Raw genomic sequence first — 19,309 nt, forward strand, 5'->3', positions numbered from 1 at the left:
TCCTGGTACAATAACATTTATTTGACAGCTAATTGATAAATAGTGGTTAATTGTCTTCTATAAGTTTTATTGCAAAATGGAGGCCTATTTATTGTGGGCAGTTTTTAAAGGTCAGTCAAAAAGAGAAAAAATATCAACTCACCACTCAGAAATAACCACTTAGTATTTTGGCAGTTTAGTTTTTTTGCAGGTGTGTGTGTGTTTGTGGGTGTGTGTGTGCGTGCATGTGTGTGTTATAAATGAAATGAAATCAAACTGATTATGTGCTTGTTTTTTTGACAATGAATAGCAAAACTTCACTGAATGCCCCATTTGGACATGGAACAAAGTCTTGGGAGGTGATTGTTTTGGTATAGCTCTACATTAATATGAGGTGCTCTTTTGCCTGTGAAAGCAATTATGTCACTTATTTCTGACTCTTTACAGGCTATTTCTATCTAAAATATCATCATGACAATAAGCAACATTCTCAGTTTCAATGGATTTCAATGTCATGTCATAAGCAATACCTTCTACTTCAAAGGAAATAACTATCAAACTGTTTCAATGAGATTTAAATAAAATAGATAAGGAAGTCAACATGCAACTCAAAATCCATGTATATCGCTCATCTAATTTTCCAATATTGACCATGGCAAGGAGGGGTTACTGTCCCCAGAAAATCTGTCATCTTTCATTTTATTATGCTTAAAAACAGCTCTGAAAGGACAGGAAATGACAGAATTGCTACTCCCTTTCCCTTCTAATTTCTTCTGTTTTAATCACTCCTTTTCTATTGTTTAAAAAAAACCCCATCCTCATATGATTTAACATTCAGTTTCATAATCTATGAAATGGGAAAGATAATGGTACTTACCTCATGGTGTAATTCTGAGAATTCAATGGGTAAAATACTTGAAACAATGTCTGGCACATGATAAGCATTTAAAAATGTTACTACATATTATATCTGTCTTGTTTTCTTACCCTAACAGCCACACTTATGCATGTATATAGGTGTATGTGTGCATGCATATACACACACATGCCCCCCCCCCACATATTCAGTCACTTTATTTAAACCAAGGAATATAACTCTTACAGGCTCCTTGATGTGTGAGTTCTGAGTCTCATTCCTGATTACTTCAAACAAGGGTCAGTTACATAATTAATTAAACAGGTAAGTATGAATTTCTCACAAGTAAAGCCAACAGACTGTTTCTGTTTAAAGTAAAATGGTCATCATTTAAAAGGAAGTACAGATTAATGATTACTAAAAGAAAAGAATTTGGATTGCTTGGAGACTGGGTATTAATACAGTCATAAACTTGTAATTAACATCAAAGATATTTATTTTGTTATTGAAAGTGAGTGGTTGAAATTTGTAGATTCATAATCTATAACAGAAAACTGTATTAAAAGCTCTGACATTTGACCTTAATATTACCCTAGTGCTCTCTTAACAACTGTTAAATGTGCCATGATCCTGACTTTGTATTATGACTACAAATCCCATCTGAAAATGTAAAGTTCTAATCCCTAAATAGACTCACTCCTGGCTCAGGAAGCCCTCAGCCCACAAGGCAGCTTGGACATGACTGTCTTCACTGTTAAGCCATAAATCCCAGTCACTTTCTCAACAACTGAACACAGCAGCAGCAACTTCCACAGTCCCAGCTGCAACACAGTCATGGGGCTTGCTCTTGGACAGCATGGCAAGGTTTGGGAAGAACCTGAGAAGGAGTCATTTGGTCTCTCCTTTCTTTGCTACTTTCTCTCTTCAACATGCCCTGTCCCAAATGCACTTCCCCCTCCAGAATCCCCTGCTCTTTTCCTCTCTCTTACCCAACTATTTATGGTGATGTGCAAATGACCAAGGATTCTTCAAGTATTATTCCTCCAGGTACTTGCCTTCATTTGAGGCCAAACGATGGAACACATATATAAAAGTTAAAATTCAAGCATCAGTATTAAATTACTGCTTTGAAAACACATCACATAGTCCCCTAATTATGCCATCTTATTGGCCAATGTTGAATTTGAGGATGCAGTAACATATACCTAGTATTCTGTCTTGCATCAGCTGAATAATCACTATATTTAAAGTGCTTGGATCTGCTTTTATATCACCAGAGACTGATGAGAAGGATGGAAATAGTTCAGTGGTGGGGGCGTGGGGAGGGTTATAAAGAAGATAGAGGGCTTTAATAGCAATTTCATATAACAAATTGACTTTTTTAAAGACTCTATTTGAGAGAGAGAGAGAGAGCATGCATGAGCGGGGGGAGGGGGCAAAGGAAGAGGGAGAGGCAGAGAATCTCAAGCAGACACTGCCCTGAGTGCAGAGCCTGACTTGAGTGATTTGAGGCTTGATCTCAGGACTCTGAGATCATGACCTGAGCTGAAATGAAAAGTTGGATACTTAACTAACTGTGCCACCCAGGTGTCCCATAACCAATTGATTTTTAAAAACTTACTTACTGAATAAACATAATATTCAAAAGAAAATTGAATAATTTTATCAAACATTCCACTACTCTAATAAGCCAATGTTTTTTTGTGATGTGCATTAATAGTTTACTCAACAATGTTTATTGAAAACCTTCTATATCACAGGTGACTTGCCATCCTTTTTCTAATCCTTGTCATCCTCATTTATACAGAATTTTATTTATTTATTTTTTTTATTTTTATTTTTTATTTTTTAAAGATTTTATTTATTTATTTGAGAGAGAGAGAGAGAGAGAGAAACAGCATGAGAGGGGATACGGTCAGATGGAGAAGCAGGCTCCCCACTGAGCCGGGAGCCCGATGCGGGACTCGATCCCAGGACTCCGGGATCATGACCTGAGCCGAAGGCAGTCGCTTAACCAACTGAGCCACCCAGGCGCCCTATACAGAATTTTAAATAACCATGATCATGGCATAGACTATTTTTTCTTTTATTTACTATATCATAAGCATTTTTATATGCTGCTATTTAGAGATATGAGTTAAATTAGATACATTTTTCAGAAACAAAAGTGTTTCTTGAGATTAGCCAATTGAGAGGTAGGTGGGAAATGCCTTTCCTGGAATTAGTGGGAGGCATTATTAATGCCATGAAAGCCCTTCCCATAATTCCAAAATAGTTTATCTGGAAAATTTCCAAAGAACCTCATCATTTGTGCCCAGTGCAAGAGGGAGACAGCTTTTATTGGATTTGAGAAAAGCTAATAGCCTCTGAAAACTTATTACGTATAATTTATTTACATACTAGACATTAGTATGTGCTCACAAGGTGTCTTTCAGACTTCTTTTCACAAAAGAAGGCTCTAGTGGGGAGCTGTGTTTTGTTTCCAGTAAAGCTTCCAGAGGCTTGCAGTCTCCCTGTCAAGGTTCCGGTGACTTTAGAAACCAAACGTGAGTGATTTTCCAGGCCAAAAGCCTTCTCTGTGTACAGTCATGACTTACTAAAGCCTGAGCTGCAGTATCTCTTTTGCTTTCAAACAAAAGCAAGCTGCACAAAGACACAGGGCTTGGCAAGACTGAAATGAACAGAGCAGCAGTAAGCACACAGAAATAGGGACTACTGAACTCCTCCTAGGCTGCCTTTCTAGCTGTCTAAAATATGACTCCAAGAGTAAGGTTGCAAAATGGCATTAAAATTCCTCTTCCTCCATGCCCTATTTTCATATTTATTATTATTAATAATTTATTATTTAACTTAGGGTTAAAATGAAGTAGTATTACAAATGTATTACAAATACAAGCCTCAATTCAAAAGCTGAATTGTACAAGAAATTCAATGTAAACTTCAACAAGTCCCTGACATTCATTCCCAACTCCATGAAATTCCCTTTGCAGCAATGTTGCCTCTGTGTTCTGGGGAGTGGAGGAAATCAGACCATTAGATATCACTTTCTGAGATGTCCACCATCCTGTATGGACCTTAGTAGTTGTCCCACAAGGGTCACAGATGCTTTCTTTCTTATCCACATGCAAAGGACCCAGTAGGGCTCATTAATGCTCATCAGGGCCTTCCTCATTTTCTCATTCTCTTTCTTTCTCTCTTTCCTTCTCATTCTTCATTTGTTGGTCCCTTTGGGACTCTGTGACTCATTTTGCTCCTGCCCCATGCTGTAATACAGATAATTCATGACTATGTCACACACACACATCTGCCTAGACAAACCACTCTGGTCTTTTCTCTAAGGAGTTTTAGCATCTCATTGGGCTTTACCCAGCAAAAGAGGGGCAAATCCCTGCAACTATCACATGCCCCCAAATTTCTCTAGGGTTTGGTCATCCCTGCTGAATACCATCTCCTTGTGCAAAGAAGAGAACTGGTCTCCCCTTTCTCAGACACCTACAGCGACTACCCCCTTTGCTTCTCCTTTGCCTCTTCTCCTCTCCCCCAAACCTAAAGCATCAGAGTTACGAGACTTGTTCTGACTCACAGGTCATTCTCTCTACCCTGAGTTTTCTTGGGGAAACAGGACTTTTGAAATTTCACTGAGCTTTTGCTGCAGCATTCCTTCCCTAAGGCAACTGATGCTGTAAATCCCAGAGGCCTAAATTACTTGTTAATATTACAAAAGACCGTCCTGCCACAATGTCTGTTCCCATTCACTCTAAAACCATCCATATTGATACATCCAAACATGGAGCTACTCTAGGCCTTACCTCTGGTACCAGGGCTACCTGTGTAGAGCCTAAAGGCCACAGCCACACTTGTGGCCCTGCTTTCCTGATGGTTGTCACCCACCACCCTCCTGCTGAATGATGCACAATACCATGGAAGCTGTATAGTGCTCCTGCCTCCTGCAGCTACCAGTGCTCTGCTCCCTAAATCTGACTGGGACAGGGGCTGTTTAGCACTAGAGCACTGCTATCACTGTTGCTCAGTGTGGCCCCCCAAGGACTCTGGATAGGATGGCTGCAGTGTTTCCTGCAAGTTGCCACTCTCTTGCTCAAGATTATTAGGTTTCCTGCTAACATTGAATGGCCCTCCCTAGAACAGAAAGGCCATCAAGATAGCTTAGCTAATACAGTGGACAATTTCCTCAACAGACGGAATAATGCCTTGCTAAGAGAGCTCCTAACTATTGCTCCTAATCCCACTGTGTACCCTTCCCTCACCCCTAAAGTTTATTCTCATCCAGGAGTTACTGCAAGACTTAAAAAATAAAGTCAAAGCATAATACTCATCTGCTCAAAGTCTTCCAATGGCTCCTCACATAATTGGGAGTAAAAGCCAAATCCTTATCAAGGTCTACACAGTTCTATGTGATCTGGTTTCCTATTATTTCCCCCTATACTCTTCCTTTTTGCTTACCCTGCTATGGTCTTGGTCTTCAACCCTTGTTCTGGAACACCCTAGCATGCTCTCACCTCAGAGTCTTTGAACTAAGACTTTCTCCTTTCCTTATAATCCTCTTCACTCTGATTATCTGCCTGGCTCATTCTTGTATTTCTTTCAAATATTTTCTCAGAGGAGACATGAAGCCTACCCTGGCTTACTCCATGCAAAGCTGCAACCTCCAGCATTCCTTGCCCTCTTCTCAGATATATTCTCCCACCAGCACTCATTGAACCTTCTATTTTAACCTCATGCATTATTTACTGACCATATTTATTGTCTTTCTCTCTCTACTACAATGGAAGGTCCATGATGGCAGTGATTTTTTTTTTACCATTTGTCTTTTCACTTCTCTATTTTCAGCACTCAAAACAATGCCTGCTGCACGGTCCTCATACAATATTTGTGGAATGAATGAATGATGCATATTCCTCAGGAGCTCACCGTGAAGTAAGTATGTGGCACTCTTCCATCTGGCATTACCAGAGTTCCTTCACTCAGTCCTCTAAAGGGAAGAACATCTCTGCATTTTCTTAGCAGGAGTCTTCCTGTTTAGTAATTTAGTCTCCTTGAATTCCTTTGAATTTGGGAAAAGGTTCATCCCCCTTTCTTTTTGTGAGGGATTTGAGCTAGTGACAGTCTTTTCTGCCCCACTGATCTTTCATAATCTGACTCAGTAAACCCTAAGACTTCCAAGCAAATCAAACCATGATGCTCTTTTCTAAATTCCTAGTGACTCTAAATGAAAATGGTCCTCCTAAGAACATTAGTAATAGGATAAATGCCTTTTGTGGAGCATCCTCTCTGTCAGTGACTATACTGGATGCTTTATATATGTTAATTTAATCCCCACAGCACCATGTAATATAGGTGTTATCTCCATTTTATACATAAACAGGAGGCTCAGAGAAGGAAAAATAATATTCCATAGTTTACAGGGCTAAGGATATCATAGCTCAAAAATATTTCAGAGACTTTGTGAGCCCCTGTAACCTTCTTGAAGACATCTATGGTGAAGACACAAAAGCCATTTGTCCTCGCCATTTCTATACTTCAGCAAGTTCAGAGGGTCTACTAGGACCAAGGTGGTATCTTTGGCACCTGGCAAATATCTTCCATGTATTTACTACTAAATAAATATTTATTAAATTCAATGAAATCAAACCTCATACTATGAAGAAACATTATGTTTCGATTGGATATAATCCACAAAGGTAATTTACTAAAGGCCTTAATATGCCTTGGAATGACAGGTTATTATGGAAAATTTACACACTTGGTAGTCCCCAAGAAAATCATAAGAAAAAGAAAAATTTAGATGAACTATTATAATTTGTGTGCCACTCTCTTATTACTGATTTTTAGCAAATGGCAAGAACCACAAAAATCCTTATTTTTTATCAGCCCTGGAGCAACAGCCCACAGCAAGAGATTAGGAAGTAATAACCCCATGGTAAAAGTCAATATTTTAATCTTTTTTTTTTTTTTTACTGTTGTTAAATAATATTCTCTGAAAAAAATGAGTCCACTCCAGGGGGCATAAATGAAGAAATTATTAAATTGCCAAAGAACCCATTTGAATTATGGGTGACCAAATGTTGACGAGACTGATGTCTTTTATACATACGTCTCTTGACAATGTGTGTGTTGCATAAAATTGCTTTTGCCATAGCATAGCCATATCATGCCTATTTACTATATCTCTGCACTATATCCAGACATATTAGAGGTCCTACAATATTCTGAATTTCTAGCATACAACAAAATCCTAGTAAATTCCCAGCTATAAATTTCAGTTTTACCTCCACAGTGTGTTGAGTGATTTCCATGCTGGCCATCTGGAATTATGACTAGGCTTAAAATGGTTTTTAAGTAAAAACACCACACTAGCTAAAATAATATTTCTAAGACCCATTTTCCATTTGCTTAGAAAGCAAATGTACTTGACCTAAAAGCAAAGAGATTATTTGGGTTGCCATTTAATCCCTAACAATTTTATTGTATTATTTACTCTTTTTCATGTCCAACTGGAGATAGTGCTTCTCTCTGGGGAACTGTTTCCATTGGTTGTGGGACTTGGGAAGCCAGGATTCTAGGACTACTCGGCTACCCTAGCATTATTAGTGTTTGTGCTGGTCTCCCATTTTGTATTCTAAGCCTCTTTATTTCTTTGGAGGGACTGAATCATACTCTCAAAGAGAATCCTATCACTCAAAGTTACTTTCACGCTGATGGAATTTTCAGATCTAAATGGCAATAACCTCATTCTTTACCAGAAAGCTCTACTGAGGCAATAATAATATACAATATTAGAGAAACAAAAATGAATTACCATACTCAGATAAACATTCAAAAAAATGCGACAAAGTACCTCATGCATCAACTTCAAAGGACCTGAACATGGAGTTTGTTTTCCTTATCATGTGAGCATAAGAAACAAAATGGTTGAACAAAACATTGAGCAAAACAATTCTAGGTTAATATAGTTAGATGTGATATCCCGGATATAAAATTATTTCATTTCCTAATATTTTTTTATAATTGACTGATTTTAGAATTAGTTTCAGAAGTCCGAATTTGCAGACCAAGGTTAACTAGGAAAAGAGGTCATTACTATCTTGGTCCAAAATATCTTGGAAAGTTCAAAGCCAAGAGAGTGAATCCAAAATATAATAAATTCTCGATAAGATGCAAAGGTAGTGGGCACCTGAGTGGCTCAGTTGTTAAGTGTCTGCCTTTGGCTCAGGTCATGATCCCAGGGTCCTGGTATCGAGTCCCACATGGGGCTCCCTCCTTGGGGGGCAGGCTGCTTCTCCCTCTCCCACTCCCCCGCTGCTTGTGTTCCTGCTCTCATTATCTCTGTCTCTGTCAAATAAATAAATAAAATCTTTAAAAAAAAAAAAGATGCAAAGGTAGTGTTCAATCTCTTTATTTGTACTTCTCTATTTTAAATAAGCCAGAGTCAATATGGACAAATTCCAGATTAGGTCTCTTCTGCCTGATAGTGACAGGGATGCTAGCATGTTCAGATCTCATTCCAGTGAGACACTTGCAGGAAGAACACAGTCCCTCCCTAAGAGAAGATGTCTCTTCAGGTTTTGAATATGAATGTAGTCCCTTCTGCTACTAGGCTTTTGGAACTAGAGCATGTCACAAAACATACTGGCACTCTAACCTAGAAGCCAACTTTCAAACAGCGTTTCTTTCTTACAGGTGTTGAAAGGTACTACTCCCCAAGCAGTAAACAGCAGTGATTCATTAGCATAATGGCATAGAAAAACAGATGACCAAGAACTGTGTGAATGGATTATTCTATTGCTGGGAGTTGCAGTAATGAATCATCATTTCCACTCAATACTCCTCCCTTCTTCTCATTTTGGACAGCTTCCCTTCTTGAAGGAAGACATTATGAGGAAGAGACTTTATAAACCAGAATTGGGAAATGATGCCCTTCAGCTTTGACTCAGAAAGTTGGCTGAGGTAACTCAACCATCCAACCAATATTTCGAAGTTGAGTTCAATATTTTCATTAACTTTGAGCAATCTTTTTTTCTAATTCATTTTTACACAGGATATAAAGAAATAAAATTTCACACACACAAACACACACACGCACACATACAGACACACACCCCACACACGCACATATGCATGCGCAAGTTAAAGCTAGGATGACCAGAGGTCCCTTTCATAAAGTATCTTCCCCTAAAAGCTGCATTTTGATACAAAACCCAAAGATATATATTTTTTGAATATCAAGCCTTGCCTACTTTCTAAATACATGAGCAGGAATTTCTCTTAATTAATTGGACTAGGCTGGGAGAAGTTTTCAACAATGATTTAAAAGTTTCTTGCAGCAAACAAAGGGAAGGAAGGGAAGGAAGGGAAGGAAGGGAAGGAAGGGAAGGAAAAGAACCAAGGCTCTAAGAGGTCTTATCAGAGATAGAGAACTTAATCCACCCAGCAACATTCTCAAAGCCATAGCATGTACCTACACTGCATTCCTAAAATCTCTAATTTACAGGTTTTTGGAAGGGCAGCTATTAGCTCAAGCTTCAGGACCTACATCTCTACTCACGTTCTTTATCAAATAGGCAATGGTATGAAGAGAGAGGGAAGGGGTCAGAAAATACTTTCAGTTAATACAGCAAGGTTTTTATTTTTGTTTTTGGCTTATTTTGTTTTAACAGAAAAATCTGTACCTAAGCCAAATATGAGTAGGGTGACTGTTGAGAAGCCAGCCAAGAGGCATCTGGGAATTAGTTGGAACTGCACTGGACAGAATCAGGAGGGTTGTGTCTTAGCTTAGCTCTTCCCCTACCTGACGATGTGATCTTGACAAAGCCCCTCAGACTCCTACTCCTTCATTCTGATTCTTACACTGATGGGATCTGGACAAATGAGACAGTTCCAGTGAGTTTCACCATTGTATTCAATTTTCTAGCTAAAGAAGACCAAGCCAAGGTGAGAACACAGTACAGTCTCTCACTTATCTTCCAATAAGTAAAGGAGCCAAGAAACCTGTGTTGGAGAAAATGGTGCTGGGGTTTGACCCTTTTAGTAGCATCACTATATTCCACCATGAGCCTTCTTACTCGGGAAAGAAAAAAAGGAAAGCTGTGAAGTTGATTCAAATGAAAATATTTACTGTTAGGTACAAACACTCAAATACAGACATGGTTACAGTATGGTTAACAAAAGTAACAGTAAATTCTAATCAGTGATTATAGATAAGAATGGTAATCATGGTAAACTGGTAAAAGTTAATGACTACATTGAGAGACACCTAATTTTTCCAGTTTTCTTTAGAAGCTTGATAAATCATAACACAGTGGGGGTTTTTTGGTTTTGTTTTGTTGCTTGTTTTGTGTGCGTGCATGTGTGTGTGTGTTTTAAGAGAGAGAGAACACAGACAAGCACCTGTGCACGGGCTGGGTCTTAAGCAGCCTCCATGTTTAGCATGGAGCCAACATGGAGCTCAATCTCATGACCCTGAGATCACAATCTAAGCTGAAATCAAAAGTCAAAGGCTCAACCGACTGAGCCACCCAGGCACCCCAAATCATAATATAGTTTTAAATGTAACGTTGACCAATGTAGCCATAGCCACTATTATAATATCCAACATGTTTTGAGTCATTACAATGTATCTGAGATTTTAAAAGCACTGTTTAATGTATTCTTGGTAATAACTGTATAGATATCAAGTAAGTAGTACCATTGTTTTCATTTTATAGATGGGAACAAGATTCCTAGAACAGAAGGACTTTGTCTGAGGTTGCTGTCATTAAAGAGAGAGCAGGCACCTGACCTGAAACCACAGCCTGTCCTCTCAGAACCCATCCTCCTCTGCCTCCCTGCTTATGTTCAACTCATCTGGCTCAAAATGCAGTTCTACTTTTCAAGAAAAGGAAGCATTCATTCCCATTTTATAAAAAAGCATGCTTATGAAATAAGCCTCTTTCTTCAGCTATTCAAGACTGTCTCACCCAGGGGCAGCTATCTGAATAATAACAATAGTTACAATTTGGAAGAGAAGAGCAAATTTTTAAGATGATAAATCTATCAGATTTCTCCTTGGCAAATTTCTCAAAATATTTCACTAAACCTGGAGAGTTACCTTTCATCTCTTCTCTGTAAAACAGGAGAACTGGAGTAGAAATGACAGTGTTTTGAAAAGATAAACAAAATGGTTAAATATTCTTTTTATTTATTACTTCTTATGTGAAGTTTACATTTAGGGTTCAGAATAATGTTGTATTTCATCTATACACTCCTTTTGAGAAATGCCACATGCATGTGAGCAACCTCAGACCTAGATTCATTACAAATCTCATTTGTGGACCATGAGTTTTTACCCTTCATTTGATAATTCTCTTGAAAAATAATTTCTCTTTCTTGCATACCTGTCCCATCTTATTAAGCATCAATTGCAGCCATTACGACTTAAAACAGTCATCTGTACTTAGTCATGCTGCTAACTGTGTGAATGACACTAGCAAGTTTAGATAAAGTATACACTGAAGGTATTCTTTTGATCCTCAAATTTGGTGTGCTTAGCATTGTAGTCTATGCAAAGCAAAGTTATTAGCTGAGGAAATGAAGATATTTGAGCACCCTATGTTTCTATTCTTTGATGTTAAAATTAGAAATGGAATTGCAATAACTCTGTAGGTATTATCAGGTTAAAGTAAACAAATGTCAGTAATATGAAAACCAAGTCAATACTTTAAGCAATAAAGTGAAAGCAGAATAGGACTTGAATTCACAGAATACTAGTTAGAAAGAGAAAGTATGATAGAATAGAAAGAACATGAGCTTTGGAACAACACAACTCTGGTGTGAGTTGACAAACTTAAAAACCTACCCATCTGTTATCTTAATGAAGTTACTTAACTTTTCCAAGCCCTAGCTCCCACATCTGTAAAATGGGATTCTTGCTATTTAACTTGTGTCATATTTATAGAAATTAGAGATACTGAATATAAAACAGTAGTTGGTTAAGTCACTTAACATCAATTTTCTTACCCTTTTTGTGCCCATTTAAAACAAATATGGTTAATACAAAGAAACACAATCATTATGAAACAACTTTGTAAATTTGAAAATGCTAGCAACTATAGTAGCAGCAGATTATCCTTGCCTGGAATTTGCAGCTGCTATTATGTGAGACACATGATTAGGGATAAATTGCTTTTCCTTGGGAGAAACACTGATGGTTGGGATACTTCCACAGTCTTAGGTTTCTCTCTCACTTCTAGCTTTTTAAAATTTTCTCAATTTCCAAAATATGTGAATCTTTGATAACTCACCACTTGTTATTTGCCTCCCATATGAGGGTAACTACTTCTAAGAGGAAATAAAAATTTCTTTGAGAAAGAAAAAGTAAAAAATGTGGTTTAAATGTGTGGGTAAGTGGCTTACCTAAAATGGACATCCAGAATCAGATAGGCATGTCCAGCCTAGCTAGCACTAGTCCTGACTAGACCTCCCCACCTGCAGCGCTACCCATAGGGTGTACATACAGCATGGATGAAGAAAGGCAAATGCACGATCCTTGTACCCAGCTCACTTCCCACGGAGAATAAATGGGGGAGATAGGCATGAACAATTCCTGCTCTCAAACTTACCCATCAAATTAAGTCATTCGTCCTCCATGGAGCAAAGTGTGCAAAAGGTGGAAAGAGGCCAGGAGAATATCACTATTAAAGATTTCTTCACATAAAAAGAGACCACCAAGAGTAGGGAAGAAGCATTCCTTCACCCAACATTGACAGATTTACTAACCTCTTGTTGAGATCCACATTTTAATTGAACACAGACCAGTTTCAAAAAACAAAATAATTTTGCCATTCAGCTCCAAACTTTGAGATAGAAATTTATGCAATATGGTAGATGATTGACATGGTGTTAGAATTAACCATAACAATAATAGTCTTCATGGTAATTGCCACTACCATATACTGAGCCAGGCACTGAGCTATATTCTCTATCTGTACTGCTCAGTAAAATACATCTCTGAGCAGATTATTTTTCTCATTTACCCTCTCACAGAGTTTAAATAATTCACATAAAATTGCACAACTTCATAGTACATAGTAGAGCCAGAACTTAAATCATAATATGTCAAAGCAAAGCTTGTGGTCTATCATAAATATATATATAAAAGATTTTTGTCATAATAGGACAAACTCCTGTATCTTTTCCCACTTCTCCGTGATGGGATACAAAATCAAGTCAGAAGTTTTCTGATGTAAAAACTCAGCTTCTGTGTGTCCAAACTGGCAGGAAGAACAATCTTTCACTGAGTTTTCCTTTCCAAGGATTCATAAAGATTCCCCCCAAATTAATAATTTCAACAGCTTCTTCTAGGGCTTACCTATTGCAGTAAATCAGATGTACCCACTGTGACTAGTCTCTGTATGACCTTGATATTTAAGCAGCACCCCCTGCTGGCCTCCCTCAGTTTCTCGTAACATAGCTCTAACACTTATAACGAGCAGGGCCTGTTGTCATTGCTGAAAACAGGACAGTCCAACAGTTTGGTTCAAGGCCCTCTCAGTGCAACTGCTGGTCTTGCAGTGTTTCTTCAGGTGCTAGGGAGTACAGACCTATCTTCAACCTTATGCTCAACAACTGTCCCATAGGTCTAGCTCCAATGCGATAGGTCTTCATAACTTGGGTTTTTATGTACTCATTTGCATGACTCCCCCTTAGGACACGAGGTTGCCAGTAGGACAGCTGAGTCAGAGCAGTTTCCATTGGAAGCCACCAAGGGAGCTTCAACCTTTCAACTTTTAATTCAGGCACCAGCCCATTGTTCCTCTTTCTGTCTCTTACTTCAGCAGCCTTGTTACTTTCCCTACCATATAACCCCGTTAAAAGATCCCTGATTTAAAGTTTTTGATAACTTTTTCCTTCACAACAAAGTACTTCAGGTCTTGACCCCTTCCTGCCCAAAAGATCTCTGTGCTCATAAAACAAATCTTTGTAGCTTTTCACCAAGAACTCCCTGCTCCCCATGACAATGAGTAGGAAGAAAGGGCATCGGGTCACTTCTCCATGCTGATTCACTAAATATGTCCAGATACGCTCTTGCAAAAAAAAAAAAAAAAACTCTCTCTTCTTTCCCACCTCCTTTCATCTCTCAAACATTGTATCACTCCAAAATAAGTGTGCATTCTATCTTACCTAAAGGAATCTACATAATTTTTCTCTGTTATCACATGTATGATATATATCATCAATATATAAATTTATATCGATTGTCTTATCTTTCCAGCTAGTTTGAAAAATCCATTTTCTCCAAAATTAATCCTACTATCTAGATCCTACTCTTCCCTAACTGTTGAGGGAACTTGGTCCTTCTTTCACTAATTTAATGCATTCCCTCAACCATCTTTTCCTTGGTTTGTATTGTTAGCAATACACTTGCATTTAACATCATTTTCTATACACACAGCTGTGCACTAACTATCATTACTTCCTGTCCAGTTTCCTGAAATGCACTGATCCTGGCTATATTTGTTGCTTTTATTTTCTTACCTTTCCATTTCTTTTTAACTTATTTGCAATCTCCTTTCCCTAAATGAAACCTCGATCGCTAAGGCCAAGAATGGCTTTCTTCCTACCAAATTTAGTATTTTTTCCTTTTTATAAAATTGATATCTCTTCTTGATCCTGTATCTTATGGCCTTGAACTTTGCCATTTGCTCTTAATTTTCTGTACCATTTCCATGAGAAACATCACCCACTTTCACAGGTTGAATCATGCCTTATTCATAAATCTCTATCTTAAGCTCTGATTTCTTCATCAATTTTGAGCCTTTTGCTCTAGCACCCATGTCACAATTGAATGCTGCAGACCATGAACTCAGCATGTCTAAATTGGATTCACAATCCTGTCTCCATTCCACCTCCACACCCCTAACTCCTCATTTCACAGATGAACATTAAAAATCGTAGATTTATCTTTGCTTCATATCTTCTTTTCATTTCTTGTATTCTAATCAGTCACCAAGTTCTATAAACATATCTATCAAAATGCCTAAGCTGTGTCCTTTCATTTTAATTCAAACTTTCCTAGCTTCTTGTTTGAGTTATTGCCATGGCTTCTCAACTGGTCAATCTAATTTCAGTCTTTTTTCTACATCCTGAACACTGTGTTCAGTTTAGTTTTCTAATATATGACAGTCCTATTTTCAACACACAAAAATCAAATCAAATTTCTCATTCTGGCTTTTTAGTTTATGAAGAAGTGGTTTCATTTACTTCTCCAAACTTCCATTATTTTGAAACATAAAGTTTTCTCCAGTTATGTTTTCTCACCACTTCCTCCAATTTTTGCCTAATATATCCCTCCCACTACCGTCATACACAAACATTCCATGCTGAATGTTGTCTCGAAGTTTTTTGTAATTATTTTCTTCAGACTAAAATCATATATCAAAATCATATCCAAGACAAAGTTCTCCTTTCTTCAGCCATGTTTATCTCTAGGCTTCATTTTCTTCCTAATTTGAGTAACAGTTGTTTGTCATACCATATACTTTGTACCCATTCCAAGGGCAGTTACCCCCGAAAAACAAAAACAAAACAAAAAAAACTATGAGTGTGTTTTCTCAATTTCAAATATTTAGATCATTGTCCACTTAATTTGCAGTCTTCTTTATTTAAAATTGTATTTTAGTCATTCAGATGACATTATGAAAATTGCCTTATTTAAGTACCATTAACACTCATTCATCTCAATTTAACTTGTTTATGCTAAAGCATTCTGATTATAATAGCTGTAACAGCAGTGGCTGGGAAGAGGGAAAGCAAGGCATGAAGTAAGTCAGTATATAGTAAATACGTTGAATCACAAACCTCAAAATCAGCAGGGCTATATTTAAAAGCATAGGACCATATATTTTGGAGGTTAAGGGAAAGGCAACTCAGCAGAGATTTCTTGAACATGTACTATGTAGAACAGTCTAAAACTTTTAATGAGACAGAGCCCTTGGTTTTGTGGAGTGGAGAGTTAAATGAGGGAATTTATTTATTTTGCAGTGACACATCATTAATATTTTAAAATTTTTATAAAACTTTAATATAGTTTTTATAAAACTTTAATATAAACTTTTATAGTTTTTATAAAACTATAAAAAAAGTAAGGCAAGTCGAGGGTGGCGTAACCTCTTTTTTTTTTTTTTAAGATTTTATTTATTTATTTGACAGAGAGAGACACAGCGAGAGAGAGGGAACACAAGCAGGGGTAGTGAGGGAGGGAGAAGCAGGCTTCCTGCTGAGCAGGGAGCCTGATGTGGAGCTCAATCCCAGGACCCTGAGATCACGACCTGAGCCGAAGGCAGACGCTTAACGACTGAGCCATCAAGGCACCCCATGGTGTACCCTCTTAATACCCTTTTAATACATACTGGAACAATTTTTTAAAGGCCCAACCAAGAATTACTTAATTATTTATGTTAATATTTCTTTATTTAACTTGCTATTTATATGTGAATAAAAATTCAGTTATTGGGAAGTTACATGATTTCTGCCCAATAGAAAAGATGACCTCAAACGTTTCAGTTTTATTGCCCTGTAGGACATTAGCCATTTTTTATAGCTAACCTAGCAATCTTCTTTTAATTTAACCTTCTCTAAGTGCTCTTGTAATGAGTTTTCCAATGAACAAATAAATATATATTCATCCTATATCTGCATGACAGTGAGAACTAAAACCAACATAATTTCCTGTCCTTTTGTTAAGCACTTACAAGGATGAGGCATATTTTTCTGTTCCTATGTTAAACAACACTGGGACCAAGTTAAAAGATGTTCTGCCTGCTCAATGAAATATATTTGCTCCTAAAAGACTATAAACCAATGAAAAGAGTACATGTATGTATTAAGACTAATAGCTTGCTTATCAAGATTTGCTTCAAAACTCTAGCTTTGCTGTCCTCACCAATCCAAAACTATTATGTATAAACTCTGCCCCATCCCAGGTAGTTCCCTGACTTACAAAATCACCCCACTCAGGACCTAAAACTCTAAAAATATCCTCACTTAATTTAACCTATTTAAGACCCTACTATTGAATTCTCTAAAATATCATCAAACAATAAATTAATAAACCTGAGTTTATGAAAACTGTAGTAAAGCAGAATACCATGTTAGCAGTGTCTTAGACGAGGGGAGTTAGAGGGAGAGATGTATAGACTTTGATATCTGAGTTCGAGTAGTTTAAGGTGGGTCTTTCAAAGTTTTCTAGGAGAGGAATGTGCTGGGAGTGGGTAAAGTTTGTGAAAATGTGGTGTCGATAGATGCAGTGAAAAGAAGGATTTGACATGAATCTTCCTAAGTAAATTCTATTTGAAAAGTGAGTTGTTTACCCAGATGAGCAGATTGTTATCTCAGAAAAATTGATTTACATGCATTTCCAGAAGCAAACAGTGAAAGCATTTATTGGTTTACAGTCTTATCTTTCCTAAGCAAAGATTTCTTGGGAAAAAGCCAGATTGGCATAGGTCATTTCAGTTCTTGGTGCTAACAGCTATGTCTTGATGTGGATGGTCTCCTTTCTCATGAAGACTGTGAAGTTGGCATTCTCCCAAACTGCAGTAAGTCTACTAAACCTAACTTTGCCAGCTTAGTATACGTTTTTCTTCTGGTCTTGGACTAATTGACAGTGAACAAGAGTTACATTTTTAACTCAGAAAAACATAGTCTGATATCTAGGTCAAGTTTAAATAGTCTACTTTTATATAGGCGATCAACAAACAATTGCTGAAAGAAAAGACATCTTACGACATAAAATATAATAAAAATATTCAATTAAAAGTGAGAATGATATATATTGTTTATTTAGTTATCTAAAAATGTCATAATTGAAATACTTCTATCACTTTATTTTTTTATTTAAATTCAATTAGCCAACATATAGTACATCATTAATTTCAGATGTAGTGTTCAATAATTTAATGGCAAAGTTTAGATCTTTTATCCCATTCAAGGTTATGATGATTAATTTATGTGTCAACATGACGGGGCTAACATGACGGGGTTAAGAGATGCCCAGATAGCTGGTAAAGCGCTATTTCTGGGTGTGTCTCTGAGGGTGTTTTCAGAGGAGATTAGCATTTGAATCAGTCGAATGAGTAAAAAAAAAATCCCATCGCCAGTGCAGGGCATCATCCAATCCACTAAGGACCTGAATAGAACAAAAGTGTAGAGAAAGGGCAAATTTGCCCTCTCTTTGAGCTGAAACATCCACCTTTTCTTGCCCTCAGATGTTGGTACTTCTGGTTCTCAAGCCTTCTGTACTTGTATCATAGGCTTCCTGGTTCTTGGGCCCTGGGATATTCCACAAATATTTTTAATGATTCCTAGCATTGGCTCCCCTGGTACTCAGGCCTTTGGGTTTGGACTGGAACTACACCATCAGCTTTCCCAGGCTTTCAGCTTGCAAATGGCAGATGGTGGGGCTTCTCAGCCTTCATAATCATGTAAGCCAATCCCTTATAATAAATCCCTTATATATCTCCTATTGGTTCTGTTTCTCTGGAGAACCCTGACTCATGCAATTGTCTAACAAATTTAATAAATAATTTCTGTTGTAGACCCACAGTGGACATTAACCCATAAACAGAACAAGAAGCTTTATATTAAAGGACCAGTTTGAATTTTACACAAAATTTCCAAGATTTTTATTTGACCACAGAACTCTATTTTTATAACCTTCAACAGCCTACAGGATTGGGTTCAGTAAACATTCTGGGGAAAATAAATGGTGATACTGAACTTGTCCGTGTTTCTGTCATAACATAAGCTCAGAAGCATAGATACAAAATTTCTAGTACAAGCCATACACATAGTACCTACTTACAGACTTGATGATAATTATGATTGTTTTAACAAGTACTTGACTCAGAACTAAGGATATCCCCTAAAATATGCAACAATACAATTAACCTAAATATTTTATTTGTTATGACTTTCATCACTATTGGTTTACTTTTACTCACTTTATTTTTCTTATATAAAGTTCTGCCTACATCTTATGTTTATAAGATTCAAGGGAAAACATTTTAGGGCCAATCACTTTTGAAAGTAAACAATTTATCTGAAAAAGTTATTAAATGGCCTATATTTACTATTTGCTATGGAGTTATATCTTGCTAAAACTTTAGAACTAAAAACCATAAAGTGCATTAAAAATAAAACTCATGACATTTCATTACAAATTGTTGCACTGAAAATAATCAAGATTTTTTTTAAAAGATTTTATTTATTTATTTGAGAGAGAGAGAGAGAGAGAGAGATCATGAGCAGTGGGTTGGAATAGAAGGAGAAGCAGACTCCCTGCTGAGCAGGGAGCCCAATGCGGGAGTCGATCCCAGCACCCTGGGATCATGACCTGAGCCGTAGGCAGATGCTTAACTGACTCAGCCACCCAGGCACCCAATAATCAAGATGTTTTATAGTTTTTGGATAATCAACACA

This window comes from Neomonachus schauinslandi, chromosome 2 (genome assembly GCF_002201575.2).
Source record: "Neomonachus schauinslandi chromosome 2, ASM220157v2, whole genome shotgun sequence".
NCBI lineage: Eukaryota > Metazoa > Chordata > Mammalia > Carnivora > Phocidae > Neomonachus > Neomonachus schauinslandi.